This window comes from Delphinapterus leucas, chromosome 10 (assembly GCF_059928025.1).
Source record: "Delphinapterus leucas isolate spDelLeu-1000000601 "Yukka" chromosome 10, BTC_Dleu_Yukka2, whole genome shotgun sequence".
NCBI classification, from domain to species: domain Eukaryota; kingdom Metazoa; phylum Chordata; class Mammalia; order Artiodactyla; family Monodontidae; genus Delphinapterus; species Delphinapterus leucas.
Window position 1 is genome coordinate 92,833,513 of NC_143138.1, and position 21,200 is coordinate 92,854,712.

At 40.0% G+C, this 21,200-nt stretch overlaps 1 long non-coding RNA gene across 1 annotated transcript in view; it reads right to left on the reverse strand.

Moving 5' to 3' along the window:
• The window catches only part of LOC111174177 (uncharacterized), a 420,003-nt gene that overhangs the window by 173,860 nt on the left and 224,943 nt on the right, over positions 1–21,200 (reverse strand). The window contains exon 3 of the long non-coding RNA XR_002644391.3: positions 10,993–11,183. This is a non-coding gene — a long non-coding RNA (uncharacterized LOC111174177). The remainder of the gene's footprint in view (positions 1–10,992; positions 11,184–21,200) is intronic.

Genomic DNA, 21,200 nt, shown 5'->3' on the forward strand with positions numbered 1-21,200 from the left:
TGAACTGACTACTCTCTTTGAAGCAACACATCCAGGATACCAGTGTCTTGACACAGTGAGAAATGACCACTCATTAAATCAGTAGAATACTCAAGAACCTAACGTCAACAGAATGAAAGTCCCTTAACTCAGGGGGAGGAGATGACAGACAGTTCCATCCTATAGAGATGTGCCTTGGCTCTGCCAGAGGCTCAGGTCTCTGCCTCCAAGAGCATTTCACCTGTAGTGGGGACTTTGAACATAATCTCAGATCCACCAAATAATTCTATACAAGTCCTAAAATAAGACCGCTAGGAGAAAGAGGTCACCTTGGACTAGAAGATAGTCAAAAAAGACTTCTGGTGTAGGAAGTGAGAGTGTGTTTTGACTGGCGGCCCTGAAGAAGCAGTGAGATTTGAATAGGTTTAAGTGGGAAATTCCAGAGCTAATAGTTAGTGAGCATTTACTATTATGGGCTGGGTACTCTGCTAAACCCTTTACACTACCTTATATCATCCTCACAACTATCCAATGAAGTGAGTAAGCGACTACCATATCCTTTTACAGGTGAGAAAGCTGGGCTTAAACAACTAGTGCTGCAGAGCTGGTAGCAATGATTTCAATACAGACTGTCTCCTGACTCTGCAGTGGCAACCACACCATTCCAGGCAGAGGGGGAAGAAAGGAACAGACTCCATGTTGATGCAAATCACATAGCAAGAGAGTGACAGAGGGTAAATCGCTCAATCAAGAGATGAGTGGTATAGTTAGATTGAGGAAGGGCTGGGAAAACTACATGATGATGGATTACAGAGATCTCTGAATTCCATTCTTTGTAGGTAAGACATGTGAGAACTGAACTCCAACTGAGAAAGTGCCAATTAATTCAGGTGGCAATGACCTGCGAGGTGGGGGAGGTCTTAATCACCAGAACACTAAATGCTCATTATCCAACCTTGTAATTGGCAGCCTGGAAAAGTTAACAGCAAAAAACCAAGATTTGATCATGCTGTTAAGAAAAAGAAGAGAAAAGAAAGAAATAATCCTCTGATCTCTCCCAGACAACAAGTCTGTATTTCAGGTATATGTTTTCCTACCTTCCTGTCCCCACTGGAGATAAAACGAACAAAAGGAAGAACAGCTGGGACTAAAAGCAGGAGTTAGCTGATGAAAGAAAACAGCAAGGCTGGAGGAAGGGTATATAGAGGACTTAGAAGGAGAGCAAAGGATTTGGAAATGTAAGGTTATCTCCCCAGCTGAACTAAACACACTCTAGTGACTATTTTGCAATGTTAAGTGGCTTTATAAAGTATTGGTAGAGATTGGTGCCTAGGAATAATCACACAGATCTCTCAGCAGAAAGGTCAGCTGACAGAACCAGGTCAGCTATAAGACTCTGAGGCACGTGCATCAACCCTTAGGTATAAAAAAATGCAGTACAGAGTCAGAGACTATTACTATACCTTCGACTGGTACATGTGGAAAATGAAACCGGAGAAGGTCAAGGGAAAGGGCATTGGACTGGGGATCAAGAAGGTGGTTAGTCCTCCTGAGAGAGGTTATGTGCATTTCCCCCAGGTGACAAGGTAAGTGGTAGAGTCCCCAGATCCTGTTTCCTGCCTCTTAGGAGAGCATGCTTTCTTCCATTCCCTCGAGCTCCAGAATGAGCCAGGCTTTTATTCAAAGCCTACTCTGCCACTTATTAGGGGTGTGAATTTAGGCAAGTTACTTTCCTCTTTGTCATCAGGATAAATAAAAGAAGTTCTTTGCTTTCAAAGAGCTAATGTAAATCTGGCACAAATAGGTAGACAAGGTCAAACAGCAGGAGCCAGCACTAAATTATTTGACTTTTTGCCCTGCAACAGGCTTATCGTAATTGTAACTAAGGAGGTAGAATGTCCGACCCACTTCAGCTAGGGAGGGATAAACCCCTCCCCCTTCTCTACAGCTTCCAGGCTGACTCTGGAATTGGTCTGTTTTGGGGGAAGGGCAGGAAATCAGGACAGCACCTTCAATATTAGATAATAATATTTATTGATCACTCAGAGCTGTCTACTATACTTAGAGCTTTATACACACGATCTCATTCAATACCCCAATAATCCTGTGGATATTCATCTCAGTTGTACAGATGAGTAAGTGACTTGCCCAAACCCCACTGGAACTGGGACCTGGGTCCAAACTACTGGCAAGCTGTTTCATGAACAACGATACTGCTGCAGCCTTCCTGGTGTTTTTGCTGTGACCAAACTCAGGACACTCCAGTGCAAACAAGAAGGTCTTACCAGTCCAAACATACATCTTAACTCCCAGGCACCATTGCCATTCCCTGTAGAGCAGAATTTTTGAATGCCAATTCAATACATTTTGTTGCATTCCACCAATTTTCCAGGCACTAGGGTGATATAGCGATTACAAAGAAATAAGAGGCACATTTCTGTCCTCAAGAAACTTATAGTGTGGCATGAAGATGACAAAGAAACAGATAACAGCAAATTAAAGCATTTTATTCCGAGATATATTTGAAAAGTACAGGCGTACAAAGGAGGGAGGAAGGAAGGGAACAGGGAAGGAAACATTGAGGGGTGACTACGGAAGAAAGGAAACAAGAGGTCTTTTAGCACTTACTATGTATCAGGCACTGTGCTAGGCTCTATATCACCTTACCTCTCAATTCTCCCAACACCACTGTAAATAACATTACTCCCCAAACGTCCGTACTCCAAACCCTGCAGAGGCTTTTCATCACACTTAGAATGACCTGGTCCTCCATGATCTGGTTTCTTGCATCCTCTCTGACCGTAAGTCCTACCACACACAACTCCTTCACTGTACCTTGAACATTCCAAGCTCCTTCCAACCTTACAGCCTTTGATACTCGTTCTTTCCACCTGAAATGCTCCCCCACCCCACAGATAGCCATGTGGCCTGCTTCTCTCCCTCTCCTCAACAGTGTTTCTACTCAAATGTCACTTCCACAGAGAGGCTCTCTCTGACTCTCCTAATAATCCATCTCCCACCTTCACTCTCCGTCTCCTTGCTCTGCTTTCATTTTCCTCAAGCCACTTACATTACCTAAGCTTGAACATGAGCTCCATGAGGGCAGTAATACATCCCGAGTCTAAAGAGTACCTGGCACGTAGCAAGCACTCAAGGAAAATATTATGAATGAGCTAAACAATCTGCCTTTGCAAGATAAGGAAACAGGGACTCAGAGAGATTAAGTTCCTTCACCAAGTCACACAGACAGATCTAGTAATTTCAGGGGGTTGTTATGAGGCTCACTCCTGCCTCAGGCCTTTGGCCTTGAAATTCTAGCTCTTCGCATAGCCGGCTCCTTCTTCTCTCTTTAGAAAGGCCTTCTGAGGTAACTCTATCTAAAAGCTCCCCCATCACCGCACACTGCCAGTCACCCTCTATCACATTGCTCTATCTCACATTCTTCACGACACTCACTAGTCTGACGTTATCTCGTGGTTTGTTTACTTTCTATTACCTTCCCTACTAGAATGTAAGCACCATGAGCACTGAGACCATATCTTCCTTGTTTGCTGGTCCACAGTGCAAGCACAGAATAGGCAATGGAAAATAAACCAGTAAAGGAAGAAGGTGTACCAAATGTAAAATAGATGGCTAGTGGGAAGCAGCCACATGGCACAGGGAGATCAGCTCGGTGCTTTGTGACCACTTAGAGGGGTGGGATAGGGAGGGTGGGAGGGAGACACAAAAGGGAGGGGATATGGGGACATATGTATGCATATGGCTGATTCACTTTGTTGTAAAGCAGAAACTAGCACACCACTGTAAAGCAATTATACTCCAATAAAGATGTTAAAAACAAACAAATAAATAAATACACGAAAGAGGGTGTGCATGTACATCTCTTGGCACCATAAATGGCCCATAAGTGTTTACTAGCTACTAATTATATATTTTTTTAGTAATAGAGATGATGAGAAGAGTAATACTAAGATTTTAACAGGCAAAGATCTCAGGAAAAGAGATTCAAAGCAAAAAGATAGTGTAAACAAAGGTGGTTTTTCTTAGATTGTATTCCCAAGGTAGTTTTGCCCCATAAGTCTATGGTCTGGGTAAAAATCGTAGAAACTGGCCTCAGTGAAATCACAGAGGTTCAGGGAGATGCTTTCACTCTTTATGGGTCAAAAATATTGTTTCAACGAAGAGCATGGCTTTGGGCACCTTCTCACACAATTCCACATGTTTAAAAGACGTACAAATATTTCCGTTTCGGAATGGCACCCAATGTGCAGTTTAGTTTGGACTCAGTTTTGTAACTCTCTACTCCAAGCTGACAGGAGAACAGTCTTCCCTCAGTATCCCTTGCGGATTGGTTCCGGGACCCCCACAATACCAAATGTGTGGGTGCTCTGGTCCCTTAGGTAAAAATGGCATAGTCCAATTGGCCCTCCATATCCTCAGGTGCATCCACAGATTCAACCAACTGCTGACGGAATTTGATCCAGAATCTGCAGATAGGGAGGGCTGAACTTACTTATTCTTGTGACAAGCAGTTTGGCGAATTTATGAGTGATCATCCAGGAATGGCAGAAAGTAAAACAACAAGGGCAATAAAAGTGAAAATCCACAAGATGTGTAGCCTGAAACATACAAATTTTTAATTCATAATTTAAAACAAGAATTGATACTTCTAAAAGAAAACTGAAAGAGGTGATAAAATTGAAGTTCTAACATGGAGTAAAATGAATAAAGTGTTCATATGTCTTTAAGAGTCCCTCACAGCCAACAGAGAGGGCAGGGTAACTTCCTGAGCCTAGAGTAAACCTTAACTTTATTTTGGAATTACTTAGGCAAAGCTGCTGTTGCCAAAAAGAATAATCCCTTTATACATACTATACCCAACACCCAGAGGCTCTAAAATCATTCCTTATAAAAATATATGAAGAGCTGAAGGATGTTGCAAAGAACAGTGGATGTGGAATAAAAACATCTGCATTCAAACCTGGGCTCTGAGTGTGTAAGACTGGAGGGACAGGACAGGAAGGCTGGGGTGTTGAATCTTGGCTCAAATACAAACTCTCCAGCTACCTACCTATCTCTCTTCTCTGTACTGCTACAATTTCCCTTGAGACAGAGGTTTAACATGCCCAAGACTTGTCCTTGGAAAGCAGGCCTCCTAGGAAAGAAGTCAGCTTTCTGAAAAGTTCCATGGAAACTCATCAGTGGCCTATTGCTTAAGTCAATTAATCCTGGTCAATGATGGCAAGTCTTGGACCCCAGTCCCCCAATCATGCCAGCTTCCCCAGCCTGAATGCTGATGTGGCAAATCCAGCCAATAGCGTGCTAGGTCATATAGCTACAACCATAAGGCTTGGACTCTAGCCTCCTAATCACTCTAGGAGAGGGGCTGATGCTACTACCCCCAACCATAAAGGCTGAGTTAAGAGCATGTAGCTGGAGCCAACTCAAAATGCTATCGTATTGTGACTGGCTACTGACTGCAGCAAGGGTGAACTGATGCTTCCCTAAAAATTCGGCTTAAGAGCCCCAAAGCCCAAGGATGGGAATCTCCCTCCCAGAATATGACTTCCAGCCATGCCAGATTGCTGTGTGCAACACCAGAATCTGATGAACAAAGAGAAGAACTACACATCTCGTTCATGACTCTGTTAAGCTCTCCCCCAGGGCTGATATGTTTACAGTCTGACTATCTGCCCTGGTTCCCACAACACCTCCTCTATTAATAATGCACATCAAGGGAGGGAGAGTACTTCTTCATAACCATTTGGAGGTTGTGGAAATAGAAAGGGAAAGCATATGTATATATACATTTATTTACAGCTGAAGGCTGGGTTAGTGTGTCTACCCATCTCCATAATAAATACTTATCAAATATCAGGCAATATCCTGGATATTGGAGGAACACAAAGAATAGTCATAGCCATGCCAATCTTGCTCTCAAAGAGTTTAGGTTCTTGTAGGAGATATAAGATAGATACATAGAAAATTCCAATATAGAATAGAAAATTATTAGTGTCACCAAAAAAAGTACAGTTTAAATGTCACAGTAGTTCAGGAAGGAAGATATTGTGGAAGTGATGACATTTAAGCCAGAAGAATGGCATTAACAGACAGGGAAAATGGCATAAGCCAAGACAGAGAGGAGAAGGTGAAGACTGACTGGAGTACAGGGCATATTTGGGGAAGCTAGGGAATATGGATGGAAAGGTCATCTATCAGAGGGTTTAAGCACTAGCCTAGGAATATAAACTTTATTCTGAAGACCAAGAGGAGCCACTCAAAGATGATGACCCCTCAGAGCTCTTGTCAGAGGAATTCCAGAGGCAAGAGGTCACCCTACCAGATGACCTCTGATGGGTCTCCTCCCTCTCATATCCCCTCAGTTTCTAGATTCATGCTGAAGAAGAAATAATCCTTCAGTTTAGACATGGCCACATCGGCTGTGTTAGGGCTTGGAGTGTCAGAAAGCTACTAAATGCCTTATGAAAGCACTGGCTATATCACAGGTGATATAGAGAGAGCAAAGTTCAAGCAACTAAAGGGAATAGAAAACCCAAGCCAGAGGGGGCTCTTCTCTTCCTGGTGATCCCCTTGGGCAAGAAGTCAGTTCAGAGATTCAGAGACATCATGAGCTTGTTTTCTCACAATTTCTCAGCAGGGAAGTAATATTTTTCCTCTTTACCTCACTGTTTGACACATAAGTGGTACTCCCTCCCAACATCTGATAGTTGCATTAAACAGCTGAAGGGAAAATAACTATTGTGGGCTAGACGGAATAACCTAAACTCTAGGCGTCCTTATCCTGATTAAATCCATTTACAGTGAACTCAAGCCAAGTGAAGCAACTATTTACAGAGCAACTAGAAAGAACTTGCGGGATTCACTGAACTGGAATTTGCTGTGCTGAGCTGATTCTACAAAACTGTGACTACAAAACCACAAAGCTTGACCAAGGAAAGATTCATGTGTTTAATGACCTTGTATCTGAAATCACACTCAGTCTGAAATCTCCTTCCTTTCCTACTACAGGAATTAGCTAACTATATTGCTTTACTTATACAATTTTGTGTCTAAATACTATGACTACTGTCAAGTGTGGTTTCTAGAAATTTATTATGAAGAAACAGACAAATATGCAAAGATGCATGCAGAAGGATGTTCACTGCAGCATTTCGTAAAATACTGAAAGACTGGAAACAATATAAATATCCAACAGGAGAGACTTGTTTAAGTAAAGTACAGTCACAAAATGAACTACCAGCCAGCCAATAAAAAGAATAAATTAGATGTACTAACAAGAGAAGATGTCCATGTGTCCCTTAAATATTGCTCAGAAAAATAAATAGGATGCAAACAGTATGTATAACATAATCTAATTTTTAAATATATATGTTTATATATAAATACACATTTATATAATTTAAATGTATATATAAATGAGTATATAAATATGTAATGTATATACTCAAGATCAATGTATGAAAAAATATATATAGCATATATATATGTACATATATATCACAGCGAATGAGATATATTTATAGATAGATAGATGTAATTACATATACAAGAGTATGAGAGAAAGAAGAGCCTAAAAATCATGAACCAAATTAACAAGTTAACAGTGATTGTTTCTAGGGGTTTGATATCATGGAGAATCCTCATTTTCTACTTAGTGTACTTCAGAATGGATTGAATTTTGTTACAATAAGCATATATTATTTTTACAATCAGAGAAAGGATATTTCTATCAGAAAAGGAAGATAGAAAACGAGACTTCATTAACTTTTCCAGGTGTAAATATTACTTATATTAGAGATAATTTTTAAATCTCTTTAAGTGTACTGAAAATAAAGGGTGGAATAAAATAAGCCACCTGGTATACTGAAAAGAATACTGGATGTAAATTTCAAAGTCTTCAGTTATGCATCCTAGCTCTCCATTTTCTCTCTCCAAACCACAGCTTCTTTATTTATAAAATAAGTGGCTATATTTACTGGCTCTCAAAGTCCCTCCAAGCAGTAACATTTCATTATGCTAACTGGAAATAAACATTCCAGGATTCAATCCTCCCTTATTAGAAATGGCCTGCAATGAGCTCTACAAAACTGCTGTAATTCAAAGACAGGTGGGAGTGGTCCCAAACCTTTGGAAGAGCTGGGTTACATAATGGAATACATTTCAATCTTAGATCCCCAAATAACAAGCACATTCTAGCTGACTAAGCAACAAATGTGAGGAAAAAGGGAACAAGGCCTTTTTGTGACATGCAGTCAGAATTTCTGCCAATAATTCTATAATGACTCCCTACATACAAACACACACACACACACACACACACACACACACACACACACACGCCATTTTTAGAGACGAAATTTACTCCAGAGAGGTAAAGGGGACCTTCACAAAATCTCACAGTTAATGAGAAGACAACGCAGGACTACAAACATGTAATCATATCTAGACTGAGTGTAATACGCTTTAGACCTCACAGCCCACGTCTGATGAGTCTCTTCATAATACCTCCCACTGCTCAGTTTACTCCTCTGAAACTGTAACAGATTAAAAGGGAAAGATTCTTTAAAAAGGATGATTTCCATTTCCCTTTTCCCACCCTTATACGTAGGCACGCTGACATATACCTACCATCTATTTTGAGGCTAGTCACACTCAAGGTGTGGATCTGAGTTACCCTACCCACTTCCAAGGAACCAAACAAACTTTAAGATGGAAGATAAATTTTAAAGGGTCAACTTAGAAGCATAAAGCAACTGTGTTTAATAGAAAGATCACAAAACTAGGAAATGAAAGACCTAGGTTCAAATCCTAGTTCTGTTACTTGGTTGCTGTAGGACCTTGATCAAGCTAGTTAAGATTTCTAGGCCTCAGTTCTCATCTGTATAATTTGGAAACCATTCATTCAACAAATATCTGAGCGTCCACGTGTGCCAGCCATGGTACTAGATGTAGAGGATACAATGTTGGGCCAAACCAGATGCAGCTAGTCCTTCTTCTCACGGAATTTGTAGTCTAGAAGGAGAGTTGAACATTAAATAATCATACAAATAAGTGGATAAGGATTAGAAGACAAACAATGATCATTTCAGAGCATATAACAGAAGTACCTGACCTAGTCTTGAGCAAGTGATACTTCAACTTGTATTTGATGAACGAGTAGTCGTTATCTTGGTGAAAGGAGGGGGGAGAAAGAGGAAGTATATTCCAGCAATAGGAAGCACTATGTTCAAAGGCCCTGTGGTAGCAGAAAGCATAGATGGTTTGAGGAACTAAAAGAAGGCAATGAAAATGGCTATTGAAAAGTTTTAAGCATGGGAGTGAATGTCACAGGGTAGTTGTGAGATGATATGAAACAGGGCATAGAACATTGCTTTAATGATTAAAGCACAAGATATGCTAGATGTTAATAGGAGGAAAAAGTATACAATCATTTGAAACAACTCTCCCCCCAACTCAAAGGCATTATCAGAATACTAGCTGATATTGCTCAGTGACTAGGGTACTTTGCCAATAAAGGCAAGAATGGAATATAACAGCACCGCAGTAACTTTTTTTCAAGTTAAAAATCTTCCAGCAAAAGATATAAGGTTCACCATGTTTAAAATCTTCCAGCAAAAGATATAAGGCTCACCATGTTTAAAATCTTCCAGCAAAAGATATAAGGTTCACCATGTTTAAAAGAAGGGTCTGACTTTAGGGAAAGCAAATGACAGGATTTGTCAGAAGTCTCCACTGCAGAGCCACCAATGAACGCTAACCCAGTTTGATACAGTAGAGATGAAACGCCAGAACAGCAGCCACCCAGGTTGCGATCAAATGCAGCTGCTTGGAAACAATTCAAAACGCAGTCACCTGACTTCCTGAACTCCTGAGTCAAGTTCCAACCAAAGAAATTATAAGCTGACTTTGCCACAAGTAAAATTTCTACTAAAAATAAAATGGGTATTTTATTTTGAACTTAAATGAAACTTCAAGAAAAGTAACAGAATTGGTGGGTCTTTTTTCTTCCTTAAGAACACTGCTGGGGAATTTACTAATAGACTTATAAATAAGGGCGATAGAATGTCAACCCTGATAAGGATATTAATTAAATGAAAATTGACTGTTGACATTTCTGGCAACAAGCTAGTAGATCAAGCACAAACCCAAAGGAAGACAGAAGGTCAAAGTGATATTACACGTGCCAGAAAATAAGTTAAAAGTTTCTGAATAAGCTAAGACATATGAAGTTGCAGACCTGTGGACCTTTTTGCTCATAAAAAGTCTAAAATAGAACCATCTAAAACTTAAGTGGCAAGAAATTTGCCAGAAACATATTAGATACCAATCAGCATGACTTAATATAGAATAGGCCAATGTAAATTTTCTTCTTTAACAAAGCAGCAGATCATAAAAATAAAGGAGACAAGGATATGCAATCTATCATAACTTTAGCAATCTTCTGAGTTCTACCATGCAATACCTAGTACCATGTAAGGGGAAATATAATGAAGTGGCTAGAAGGTTATAGCCAAAGAGTGGTTAATGCATCAGAATGAATTATAGGAGTATTAAAGATTTAAATATACAAAAAATCAAATCATTAAAAAGGAATTGAATATTTATTAAATCTTTGGAAAGGGCAATTAGAAGCAACTTAAAAAACATAAAGGAAAATAAAAAAGGAAAAGGACTTACTACATCACCATCAAATGAACACACTTCCAAATACAAAAAACAAACAAACAAATCCGAAATAGAGACAAATAACAGATTGGGGAAAACACTGGCAAATAATATGGTAGACACCAGATTAGCATTTTTTAGTACCCAGCAAGGTCACCAAGATACCAATGGAAAAACAAGTAAAGAATGATGAAGACAAATTAAGGTCTGGTTTCTAATGCAGTTTTGTTTGGGTCATTGCTTTGATTCCTATGTATATTTGTTGCCTATTGTCATATAACAAATTACCTCAAAATTTAACAGCTTAAAATACTAAACATTTATTACCTCATGATTCCTGTGAATTAGAAATTTAGAAGCAGCTTAGTTGACTGGAGCAGCAGTCATCCGAAGCCTTGACTGGGGCTGGAGGATCCATTTCTAAGACAGCTCACATGCATGGATGTCGGCAGGAGGCCTCAGTCTCACTTCTCCACAGGTTGCCTGAGTATCCTCTCAACATGGCAGCTGACTTCCCCCTTAGTGAATGATCCAACAAAGAACAAGAGAGAAGCCACAATGTACTTTATGATATAGCCTCATAAGTCACACTCTGTCACTTTCATAACATCTTACTGGTTACATGGGTCAGTCCCATCCAATGTGGGAGAAGACAAACTAGGGCTTAAAAGTCATAATACTGCCCAATAATACTGATTAATAATAGAAAATGGAAATCTTTCCTTCATTCACTAAACATCTATTGAATATCTACAATGTGCTATCCAGAATACTAAGTGCCACCTTGGTACAATCCATTCAAAACAGTTGATCTCAGTCACAAATTACTCTAGCAATAGTGGTACATTTCAAAGCTGAGCAAGAGTGAGAAATGTAGTTTTCAAGTGGCCCAAATTCTGTGGGCCACTGCACCAGTGGGAATCTCAAAACTCTATTCAATGGCCAAAGAGCTGTCCATCAATGTCAAAATACTTCTGTCTAACACTACAACTGTCCCAAGCATGTCAACACAAATTTCCAAACAGAGTCAGTAGCTTTCTAGCCAGGATCAACACAAGAATCATCAACTAATGCTTGAAAGGCTTAGATCTGAAGCTTGTAGAAAGTCTCAAGATAGTTTCAAATCTAACTCATAAGCCTTCCTGAAGGTCTAAAACTCCATCCTATGTACCAAAGATGATACTTTTAGTCCACTAACCCTAGAGTATGCATTCTGCATTGTCTACTATCCAATCACCAAATATTTGTGGAATAACTGTTAGATAGCAGGCACTGTACTAGCTCTGGGGAAATACACACTGTCTTCATGGGAGAGATAGGCAGTAAGCAAGCAAACTAGCTAAATAATATAGCTTGTTGGACTCCGGCAACGAAACCCTTAAATAGCAGACACTCCTCATAAACCAAAATTGGATTGTTCTTTTGGGGATCTTTGCAAAGTCTGACCATGTCCAAGTAGATCAAAAAATACGGAAAGCTTTAGTGAATGCACAAACATATCTCTTTCTATGAGGAATGTTCTCAGTTAACGAATGCTTCACTTGGAAAGTCTTTTTGCCCTTTAAATATTCCATTGCTTTATAGAGACCTTGCTTTCTAAGATTCCAGATCTGCTAATGATATAATCAATAATAATTATTATTGTACAGTATTTGCAGTTTGGAATATATGTTTTTATAAATATTATCTCATTTTAAAAATAATAATACAACTTATTATGCTGTACTAATACAGCATATTAAGTATTATGAAAATGCTTGGCAAGAGCTTGGACCTATCAGATGACAGTCTGGCTGAAACAGGGGAAAAGGGGAGCGTTCCTCAAAATGAGGTAATAGAGCTATGGGAAAGAAGCCAACCTATACAGCGCCTTAAGGCCCAAGGCAGGAGTTTACGTTTTATGCTACATGCAGTGGGAAACTAGTGAATGATTTTCATCAGGCAAGTGACAAGGTCAGATTTAAATTTGTAGTTTGTGGAGTGCTGTACTATACCCATGTAGTCATGTGATAACTGCTAAAGAGTGAGTAGGTCAGTCAGGGCCAAGAAATCAGGCAACCTGACTTGGCCCATATAGAGACCCAGACCCTTGGCCTTATCGCCATTAGAACAGTGCCATTTACCCTAGGCACCGAAATAAATGCAGCTATTTCTGCTGATGGTTATTTTCTCCTCATTTACTGAAAGTGAAAGGTCTTCTCTTCATGATTCATTCACAAGTCCTGCTGATCCTCCTAATTGAAAAGTTTTCAAACAAGTTGATACATTAGTTATTATGAGCCCAGACACACCAGGCATAAATCCTTTCTGCCACCCATATGCATGCCAGGATTTCACTGCTGTATCTTTCATCATTATGAGGGAGATTCTTCAATAAAACTTGCATGACACCATCTGCCACGTTCTCCTCTCAACTCTTTTGGTGGGGTGACTGCTCAGTGATTATGAATATCATATCTGGCATCTTAAAAAAAATAAAACCCTAACAGAGACTCAAGGGGAAAAAAAGACTCATAAGACTTATCAACTGGGAAGTGCCATGGAGCACAGACTTAGGAATGCACTGTGGGTTACGCTTTTTTACACCAAAGTCAATAATGCAGTAAGAAATAAACTGAATCTGTAGTCATCTTAGGTTTCAGAAAATTAACTGGCTCATTCTTGCATCCTTTTTAAGTATTGCACCTTTTCATCAATATAACTGGTTATAAAGGCGGAATGGGAAATTCTGAAAATTAAGCTGTCTCTCCGCTTACGTTAAACCTGTTTATCCAAGGACAAGACTTTGAGGTTCAATCTCCTCTGAGGTAACTTCTCTAATTAATCCAAAAACATGATTTATTCACATTAGGTGACATTATATGTGGCCTCTGGCACAAAGCCACTAGCAAATAGGCATGTATCTTATTTGGGTTTTCCATTTCCCACACCACGTCCCACGCAATTAAAAAACAAAAAAACAAACCCACTGAGATAAGGACCTGGGTGCAAAGAATTTACTTTGGAAATACAGGGAGCAGCAGTTATGAAATATAGAAAATAAGATACAGAAGTAGGAAAAAGGGGGTGCTGATAACCACTGCGGGCAACTGATGCTCAATGAATCTGGGGACTGATTCTTGAGAGACCACAGAGAATGCACCTAAGAATTTCCTCTGAAGGACAAGAGGCTGAGGCATTTATCCTATTTTCCACTGGCTAAGGTTTGCCACTGGAGTCATTAACTCCATGCTGTTCTGTCCTGCCCAAAAAGTGGACTAAGAGAGCTTCAGGGACTTCAAAAACAGTCCTGAGGCAGAAGAGCTGAGAGAAGTGGATGGCTCTTCAGGTACGATGTGGTCAGCTTACATGGGAACTGTCCAGCACAGCTACAGCTGAGATTCATGGTGGATCAAGAGAATGTGGCACAGGACACAAAAATATCTGCTACAGCACAGAAGGGCTGTTGCCAGTGATAACACTGAAAGGGTGAACAATCGTATCTCTTAATTCTTAGTGCTAGAGAGGGACTAACTGATCAGCTAGCTGAGTCTGAGAATTGCCTGACAAGTATTAAATGAGCACCTATTGAACACTATCTGAACAGTATGGGGAAATACAGATGTTAAAGGCAAGGTGCCCAACTCCCAAGGAGTTTACAATTTGGTAGGGATTATCAACAGTCACAAACAAACTAATATGTAACTGCTGGTTCTGACTATAAAGGCACGAAAAGTGAAAAACAGTACCATGAAGTGATTAAGAAAATGCACTCTGGAGTCAGATAGACCTAGGTGTACATCTAAGCCAGGATGTGCTGTGCGACCATGGACAAGCTGCTGCTTACTCTCTCTGTGTCATAATTTGTTTATCTAAAAATTAGGAAAAACAATAGTATCAGCTTCGTGGGGTGGCTGTGAGAATTAAACACATGTAAAGCACTAATCACAGCCTGGCACATAAGTATTGGGTAAATATTGGTTATTTTCAAGAAAGTTGAGTAGAAATTTAATAGAATGAGATTTCACGAAGAGAAAAAGGATCTCATCTCCATGCCAGACACTTCCTCTTTCTTAAATATAGATTTTCCACAGCTCCTGCTCTAGCACCATTTTACCTTTGTTAGATGCTACACAATCTAAGGAACTACTTATATTAAGACCAGAAGACAGTAATTTTAAGGTGCATAAATATAGCACAAGATGTATGGGCTTTAGAGCAATACTAACCTAAGTTCAATCCATACATTTTGTCACTGCATGATTTTGGATAAATCTAAGTGCCCGCCATTCAGTTCTATCATCTATAAAATGTGAATGACATTATCTACTCATAGGGCCACTGTGAACTTTAAATGAGAGTATATCTAAAGGGTTCACAACACATTTTATACCCTGAAAAGTGTTGATCGTTACTAGTCACTATTCATTCAGTGGATGCTTACTAGGCACCTATTATCTGTACCAGCTTCTGGGGAATAAAAAGAGAAGGGCATGAATAAGGTGTCCTTATTATTTTGACTTTTCAACAGTCAAAAGCCTTACAGGTTAATGCTAATACTTAAACAAACCTGGCCATTTAATGGTATTCAAATTAGTAAGTTACCCTAATATCTATTCCTATTATCCTAATATCAAAGGGAAGGAGGGAGTAAGGGAAGAAGGGAGGGAGGGAGGGAAGGAGAGAGGGAGAGAAGAAACTAAGCTAGTTAAGCTCTGAGACAGGTTTCCTGGAAATACAGGATAATGAGATCTACCTAAATTCATAACCTCTCCAAGGGTAATTAAAATCCCACAAAGTGAACCAAACTCAGAGAAGTTTCCTCTAACATAGGGCTAAGAATGTATAAGGCTAACCTATCCACCCTGGACTTGGAACACATAAAAATGTTGCTCTTCCCCAGTCTTTCAGTCCAGGTGAAACCAGGATGAAATATCCATTAATGACAGCCAGGAAGGGAGGTGATGTCATAATGTTGAGTAGAGAGGAAAAAAAGAACAAGGTGAGGGTAAGGATTGCTCTACCAGCTACACTGCACATAAGGCCTCACCTATTTCTTAAGTCACTGCCTTGCAAAGCTGTAATGGGGGCTCGTCAGAGAGGAGGATCTAGGACGGTATCCCAATTTTTTTTATCTCAAGAATACGTCTCAGGATGAGCGTGATCTTTACAGGGCTATACTCCTCCTTGGCTCAATAATGTTCCTTCCTCAAATATGCAGAACACTTTATAGTTCACAAACCACTTTAATGTCCATTATCTCACTTAATTCTCACAAAACTCTGTGTGATATGAGCCTTTTAATCTCCATTTCATAGATGAACAATCTGAGACTTGCAAAGCTTATGCAACCTGTTTGAGGTCCTATACCGAAATGCAAAAGAGCTCAGACTAAAACGCAAGTCTTCTGGTCCCATTTCCTAGTCATTTGTCACACTTGCATGGACTTCTGAGGAAAGGAAAGGTGAAATCAATGGAACCGGAAAGAAGTGACAACAGGAAGCAATGTGTCCTCAGAGGCCTTGAGGGATCTCCCTCAAATAAGAATTCCTAACTAAAGAACTGGTGACTCCAACTCTATGCCATCACTCCAGGCAGTTAGAAGTGAAATCCTTATGAGTGTGAAGCTTACTCCATGAAGAGCACCATTACAGCCAAGACAGTAGAATTCATTTGAAACTAATTGGTGAGTAATGAAGTTGCTAAGGGTTATGAGCCTTGCACTAACACTAATACAGAGGTACAGTGTCAACAATAAAACTGTAACCACTCGCAAAATGAGCCTTCTGTGGAGAAAGGGCAGGTCTTTTCCCTTGGCCTAGAGGCAAAAACTGCATTAGACAATTTCAAGAATGATAAGATCACTTTCTTTTGCACGGTCCTAAACAGTGAATAGAAAGAACAGCTTCACCCTTAGAAATAACTGATTGTTTGATATTGGGACAAGGAAAAAAGTCTGTAATTCTCTAGTTAAAATTTCAAGCATTTAAGAAAGTGGGTATGTCTATATAATATCCTTCAAAGCATGCCCAGAGACAAAAAGAAAATACAGAGCCCTTTGCATCCAAGCTTGCACATGCAATTGTCTGCTACCACAGAAGAGTGCCAAAGAAATTGTGATTTTTAAGCAGAAAAGGACTGACCCCAGTGGACCTGTCAGAACACATTATCCTCCTATGCAACCCCCAGATAGCTGAATGAATCAATCCATTGAGTGACGAGGAAAATCTACTGCAAAACAACTATTTTGGTTCTTGCTTGTTTGATATTGAGTTGTTCTTAATTGTATTTTTTTTTACAGGTTTTTAAATTTTTTTATTAATTTACTTATTTTTGGCTGCACTGGGTCTTTGCTGCTGTGCACGGGCGCTTTTCTTTAGTTGCAGTGAGCAAAGGCTACTCTTCACTGCGGTACATGGGCTTCTCATTGCAGTGGCTTCTCTTGTTGTGGAGCATGGGCTCTAGGTGCGCAGGCTCAGTAGTTGTGGCCCACAGGCTCCGTAGCTGTGGCTCACGGGCTCTAGAGTGCAGGCTCAGTAGTTGCTCCGCGGCATGTGGGATCTTCTGGGACCAGGGCTTGAACCCGTGTCCCCTGCTTTGGCAGGCGGATTCTTCACCACTGCGCCATCAGGGAAGCCCCCTTAATTGTACTGACTAAGAGAAACAATTTTTTCCAGAGGTCAGTCCTGGACAGTGCTAGCAAGCCCCAGCACCTTCTCCCCGCACCCCCTGCTGAGAAGGACATCGTCTTCACATCGACTCTAGAGCCTCACTGTCAAACACAGTGCCATGAGCCACACACAGCTATGGAGCACTAAAATATGGCTGGTCCAAGTGGTACATGTGGTAAGTGTAAACTACACACCAGATTTTGAAGACTTAGCATAAAAATAATGTAAGATATCTCATTAATAATTTCTATATTGATTACTTGTTAAAATAACATTTTGGATATATCAGTTTAACTAAAATAGATTATTGGATATAATGTTAAAATTAATTTCACTCGTTTCTTTACACTTTTTAAAATTTGGCTACTAGAAAATGTAAAATTACAAATGTAGCTTACTTGTGTGAATTGCATTATATTTTTACAGGACTGTGCTGCTCCAGAGGGTCTGCTACTACAGAAGAGTGCTTAGTCTCAAAAAACTCTATCAAACCCTTTAGGTAAGTTTAATAGGAGAAGGTATAATGCCATGTTTTAATACTCCTGAGTTCAGGTAATTTGCAAGTGGCTTACTTGCCCTCTAATACACTTTGAAAGTAAAAGGATACAAAACATTGTGTTTGCTTGCCTGGCTGTTTCATGCAGCTGGAGCTTTCACTGGCTCCAGCAGGAACAGTGTCTGTTTAATTGATCTGTAGAGATTCAACATTGCATGATGGGACATGTGGGTGTTTAACTGTAACACTTGAGAATGCTCTAGCTCAGCTGTTAGAATGTGGTGCTGAGGGGTCTAAGGTTAAGGGTTCAATCCCCATCCAGACACACTTAGCTCAGCTTTTTGTGAAAAAGGGATGCACTCCCCACCTAAGCTTGCTTTCTTGCAAATGTTTACGCTTGGTGAAATAGGGACCAGTAAACACTGGTACTGCACACCCCATCATCACAAGCAAACTGGCATCTGACCAATTTAAAACAAAACAAAACAAAACAAAACATCATCACTACTATAAAAAGCAGTCCAGTTTCATCCTTTGGGAGCAGTGCATCACCTGTCCCACTTTTTCATATAGAGGAAAGCACATTATTCCCCTTTGTTAAAAAAGAGGGGGTTTTAAAAATGCATATGCTATAAGTTTCAAAAGCCAAGCAAAGGCAAAAACTTAGAAAAAGTATTGCGTCTTTTCCCTCATTTGTTTCTGGGAAAATTATTCTCAAGGTACCAAAGGTCCCAAGCTAAATCCTATCCATCTAGCAGATTTAGAAGATTGTAGTGGAAAGCATGTACTTGTATACTGTGGCTTCATACTAGTTTTCAAAACTTTACTATTAAACAACTCATTATATTAGATTCTTGCATGACTTTTGTCACTCAAATTGCCAAGAGGCGGAAGCCAGCAGTGCTATGTAATAGAAACTGGAATCCAGAGATCCAGATCACAGGCCTGGCTCTTCACTGATGGCTGTGTGGCCTGGGACAATTCATTTCCCTCTCTGGTTCTGAGTGCCCCCCACCCCATAAAAGCGGAGTTTGGACTGACATCTAGTCTTATCCTACTATTCCAAAGCACCCGACTGATCATCTTTAAGAGCCTAATCAGATATTAACTTTTCTCAAATCCATTTTTTTCCTGTCCGTTTTCCAGATCAATAGAGGTGACACCTCATGAATTAGACTGACCTTCATTTTTAACAGCTGTGTCAGGCAGCTTCAGAATAGGCTCCTGTCTCCAGTGGCTTTTGCACCTGTGATATGGCTGGCTTGAGCTCTCTGTTTTCTGCCTGCTCTGGCAGCAGGCTGGAAGTGAGAGCAGTACCTACGTTGTTGTCTTAGCTTCCTATCCCTGATGACTGAGCCAGGCGATACCTAAGGGCCCTGTCAACAGATGAGGCTGTCTCTCCCTCTCCTTGGCTCAAAATATAGTTCTGGAAATCACCTTGGCTGGATCTAGCTAAAGATCTGCCTACCAAAGTAAAGGGTGACCTTTTATTAAACACCAACCAACAAGAAGGCTAGAATAAAGTGGTCCTATCATAACTTGCCAACATTAATAAATGCATAGAATTTGGACAGCAGATGCTAAAATAGTCATAAAAGATAACATTGATTGACACTTACTATAGACTAGACACTGTTAAGTAGTGTACATGGATTTCTAATGTAACATTTATAGCATGTCTATGTAACGTAACAGGTACTTTTACCATTATTACTATTATTGCCATTTTACAAATGTGGAAACTGAGGTTTAGAGAGACAAAGTAACATTCCCATAGACTCACAGCTACTAAGTGACAGAGGTGGGATTTGAATACAGCTAGATCTGTTTAATTCTAGAGCTCAAAGAAATGAGCTTTACCATCAGAATAGTTTTCTGAAGCTGATTTTGATCCAAAAATTCAAATTAGGGGTGTCTGACTTGATCATTTCTTCTGGCTGTGATGCCTAAACATCTTAAATAGTTGTGCATTAGCTCAAGTCCCTTGAGAAGCAGGTGCCAAGGCAGATCAGACATCACTATTTATTTCTAAGATTCCTTCCACTCCTGGGGTTTTTTTTCCCCTTCCTTTTCAGAAAAAGGCTGGCAGGAAGAGGCACACACAAACCTCATCAGGGAGCAGGCAATTCACAAATTTCTACAGTTCATATTCAGTACCAGTAGGCATGAGAGAGTACAACTTTCTCAGGTACATCCTTGAAAATCTCCTTAGAAGGAACTGAGAGACCTAGGACATTTCTGCATTTATGCTCATCTAACTATTTTTATCCTTAGCTAAATTCATTCAATGTCTGCCCTTCCTTCCAAAGGTAATACAGATCACACCACAGCACCATGGAACATAAATCATTCTGAATAGAACTCTGTTTCTGGGGCACATCAGCATATACTCAGGGGATCAACCTTTAAAAACTACCCACCAGTGCATATTTCAGTGGTCTACTCCAATACCTACAACCTGACACCATTTTCCAACACCACCGCATTTTTCTCAGCTTTCCAGAACTACCTTTGGAATCTCATCTTGTAGGAGGGAGCTTATAAAGAACAGATCATAAGAAATCATGTTTCCAGCAGCTCAAGGGAAACAGCTAAGAGGAAAGCATGAAGCTTATTAATAAGCCCCCAACATCCAGATCTGACTGCTTTAGATCTGCCAAGTTAACTAGAACCTTATTGGGTATCCTGGTCTCCTCCACTGTATTTCTCAGGTTAAGGACACATCTCTGAGTCTCCCACTAAGCTGAGGCTGATTTATCAGGTGGTGCCTGCCAAAAGCCTACGGCTCATGTGAAAAATGATCGAGGACGGCTTAGACAATTTCTCCCGCAATTTCACCACACTCCAAACCTATCAGACCTAGACTCTCATTTAGAGAGGCAGCTGGTGTACTGGAAGAAGGTTTCACTAATAATAACAGCCACTAACTACTCACTACATGCCAGGCATTTTATGTACGTTATTTCCATCCTGCTGACAATCTAAGGAAGCAGGTATGACTATCTCCATTTTAGGGTCAACTGAATTGAAGATTAGAGGATAATCCATGATTTACCCAAGGTCACACATTTAGTGCCTGGTGGAGCCATGATATAAATGAGCTCTTTTTGATTCCATATAATTCTGCCATATCGTTACCATCTCCAAATAGAAGGCAGGACACTTGATCTGAGTCCTAAAACTGACAGCTGGGTGGCCTTTGATAAACCTTACTTAATTTTACCCTGTGTCTTAATTGGTTCAGCTGAAGAACAGAAATAATGCTATGGACTCTTAGTTTAGGATACAGTCCTGGGAGTCAAATTGACTGTGTTTAAAACCCAGTTCCATCCTTACTAGTTGGGTGACCCTGAAGAAGTCAATTAGCTTTATTTATAAATCGGAATAAT